This window comes from Bidens hawaiensis, unplaced genomic scaffold (assembly GCF_021521415.1).
Source record: "Bidens hawaiensis isolate Kalapana, Puna unplaced genomic scaffold, B.hawaiensis_p1.1 tig00005080_1, whole genome shotgun sequence".
Classification (NCBI taxonomy): Eukaryota; Viridiplantae; Streptophyta; class Magnoliopsida; order Asterales; family Asteraceae; genus Bidens; species Bidens hawaiensis.
Genome location: NW_027491324.1, coordinates 1028666 through 1032746, shown reverse-complemented (window position 1 = coordinate 1032746; position 4081 = coordinate 1028666).

Sequence of the window (4081 nt, the reverse complement as noted above, 5' to 3'; positions counted from 1 at the left end):
CTTAATACATATCAATAATTCAAAATACTTTCATCTCGAGATGCCAGTCTTCTAGTCCCTGTCACGTGTCATGCTCAAGCCAGCTCCTTCAATCTATTTACCTTCGTGCATACTAAAAGTCAGCTATGCTGAGTGAGTTTTAGTTAAGCAGGTAACATACATTTCATTCTCATTCTTACACATTTATATATATATATATATATATATATATCCGAAGACACATATTACATTCGCTCTTACATTCTTACTTCCATACATTCATACTTTTCCTTACTTCAGTTCTTTTATACGTAAATATCGTGCTATATTTTAAAGAGCCTTTCGCCCTATAACCTTCGCAGATATTATTAGGGTTTGCAACCCTTTCATTCTTCGCATATATTATTAGGGTATGCAACCCTTTATTCTTCGCATATATTATTAGGGTATGCAACCCTTTCATTCTTCGCATATATTATTAGGGTATGCAACCCTTTTATCCATTAAACTATACATATCATACATAACATTTATACATTATACACATCATACATATCATTCCTTCATTAGTTATATTTATTCTCATACACCTCTTCGCACATACGTTTAACTCTTTCTATACCAATCAGGTATATTTATAAACGTTCATATGGCATACACTTACCACTTAAGGTAAGTGTATTAACTAATCACATTAAGTATGCATACAGCCCCGAAAACATAACACAAAAATGGGGCTAGAAACTCACCTGTATTCTGCTACGTTCACCGTTAATAGTAATTCCCTTCCGGAGTTGTGCACGGCTAACTGTGTAACAAGGCATGAGTATCAATTATTTTTCACTATTACTTCTTACATCTAAGCTATTGAAGCTTTCAACTAACGGGGGGTCTAGGGGCAACGCCCCTGGTAGCGGGATCTAAGGACGGCAGCCCCTAGCAGGGTCTAAGTGGTAGAGCCCCTGGTTGGGGTCGAACTGACAGGTCAGCTTGGAAAAATTTTGTTTTCATTAATAGGTCCTTTATCAAAAACGCATCAGAAAAAAGAATCGGGTCACGTTTTACATCACTTTAAACAATTTCGCATGGGAGGAATTTTGCATGGTAGAATTTCGCTTCGCATGGGAATTTCGCTTCGCATGGAAGTATTTTGCTTCGCATGCTTTTTCGCTTCGCATGGCCGTGCGATGCGAAATTCTTGGATTTCGCATGGCATGCGATGCGAAGCTCTTTTTCATGCAATTAAGACCCGATTACCTTATTTTGTCGTTTTAGAGCCATCTTACCCCGAGACTCTTCCTTAGAACCCGTATTGGCCCTTTTTATAGGTCTCGGGTTGTACCAACTTCGTATACTCGTGTTTCTCATGGTCCAAACGTCACCTTTTTAGCTAAACACGCACCCAAGAGGTTATAACTATCCAAGTTTATGTTTTTCTTACATTTTACAATCCGATCTACCACCCTATCAGTTTGCATGTCGAAATCGACTTAAAACTTAACCTTTTACCCAAAACTCACCTTCGGTTCTTGGGTTCGGTTCAGATTTGGACAAACTCGAAGATCTGGACGTGTTTCTTGTTGCTTGAAGATGTTAAACACGAGATTCCACCCTTCTTTGGCTGGGATTTAGATCCGGGTTTGTGGGAAAGAAAGTGTGTGTTCTTGAGTGTGTGTGATGGTGGAAAGAAATGGAATGAAGAAGAGGTTGGGGTATATATATAGGGGTCCAAGGGCCCCACCACCCACTTCCTTTTCCAAACATAAACACGCACACAATTAAACTAACGACACACGGTTAATAATAAACTTATTGTTATTTATTATTCTTAGAAAAAGCGGATGTCGCAAGTCTACTCTTCATAAAAGAGGTTTCGTCCCCGAAACCTAACTATTATTACTAAACAAATGCGGGTAAAACTTGCGCATCTCTTCTTCAACTTCCCAAGTGAGATCCGACCCCTTACGATGCTTCCATAATACCTTTACTAAGGGAATGAACTTACGACGAAGCTGCTTCACCTTGCGGACGACTATTTCTGTAGGTTGCTCAACATAGGTCAATTGTTCGTCCAACTTGATGTCCAACAGCGGCACATGGGATGTGTCGTCAGCTAGTCATTTTCTCAAATGAGAAACATGAAAGGTAGAGTGAATTCCTACCAGCTCATCGGGTAGATCAAGCTTGTAAGCCACTTCACCCACTCGGGCTAAGATTTTGAATGGTCCTATGTACCTTGGACTCAATTTTCCCCTCTTTCTAAAACGAATAATCCCCTTCCAAGGCGAGACTTTAAGCATCACGTGGTCTCCAACATCAAACTCAATCGGCCGTCTCCTCTTATCGGCATATGACTTCTGACGATCTTGAGCAGCTTTCCACCTTACCTTGACTTGATCAAACCTTGAAGTGGTTTCTTGTACGATTTCTAAAATTCCCATTTTTTTCTGACCAATCTCCCCCCAACAAACAGGAGTCCTACATCGTCTACCATACAACATCTCAAAAGGAGGCATGCCGATACTGGAATGGTAACTGTTGTTGTAAGAGAATTCTGCCAAGTGCAAATGATCGTCCCAGCTTCCTCCAAAATCTAACACACAAACACGTAGCATATCCTCAAGGGTTTGGATAGTCCTTTCAGACTGCCCGTCTGTTTGAGGATGATACGCCGTGCTGATGTTCAGTTTGCTCCCATGGCTTCATGGAACTTCTTCCAAAATCTTGAAGTAAAGTGAGTATCTCTATCGGACACGATCGACAATGGCACCCCATGCTTCGCCACAACTTCCTTTACGAACATATTTGCTAACATTTCTGACGAGATAGCCTCTCGTATAGGCAGAAAGTGAGCACTTTTCGTCAAACGGTCCACAATCACCCATATGGTATCATGATTCTTAGCTGTACGTGGCAACTTAGTTATGAAATCCATGGTGATGTGTTCCCATTTCCATTCGGGTTTTTCCAACGGCTGCATCTTCCCGTGTGGTTTCTGGTGCTCGGCCTTAACCTGCAAGCAAGTCGAACACTTACTGACATAATCTACCATTTCATTCTTCATACCCGGCCACCAGTAGTCTTTCTTCAGGTCTTGATACATCTTGGTAGATCCCGAATGAATCGAGTATCGAGACTTATGGGCCTCATCTAGAACTCGACCTCTAAGATTTCCATGACGTGGTATCCACATTCGGTCGAACCTGGTCTTCACACCATGAGTATTATCTATCAATTCTGTCTGTTGCCCAAAAATCCTTTCTTTCTTCATTAACCCTTCATCAGATAACACTTCCGTCTGCACCTTATTGATTTCTTCAAAGAAATATGAGTTGATGATCAACTTGTAGGACTTTACCGTCGTGATGACTTTTGCATTCTTCCGGCTTAAGGCGTCAGCGACTACATTAGCCTTCCCGGGATAATACTTGATCTCATAGTCATAATCCTTTATCAGTTCCAACCACCTTATCTGCCTCATATTCAACTCTTTCTGCTCAAAGAAGTACTTCAAACTCTTATGATCCGTATAAATTGTACACTTAGTACCATATAAGTAGTGCCTCCAAATCTTGAGAGTATGCACCACGGCTGCTAACTCTAGGACATGTGTTGGGTATGTGCTTTAGTGAACTTTCAACTGTCTAGACGCATAGGCTATGACCTTCCCTCGTTTCATCAACACGCAACCTAACCCTTGATGCGAAGCATTAGTACAGACTACCAAATCTTCTTCACCATCGGGCAGAACAAGGATTGGAGCCTGAGTGAGTCTTCTTTTCAATTCTTCGAACGCTTCTTCCTGATTCTTACCCCAACTGAATATTACAGTCTTCCGAGTCATGCCGGTCAACGGTGCGGCTATCTTGGAGAAGCCCGGAATGAATCTCCTATAATAGCCAACTAACCTTAGGAAACTGCTTATATCTGTCGGGTTTCGCGGAGTTTTTCAATTCTTTATCGCTTCTATCTTGACTAGGTCCACAGTAATCCCCTCAGGTTTGATTATCTGCCCTATAAATTGTACCCTCTCGCAACCAAAATGCACATTTTGAGAACTTAGCGTACAGTTTCTAGGCTTTCAATACTTCCAACACTTCCT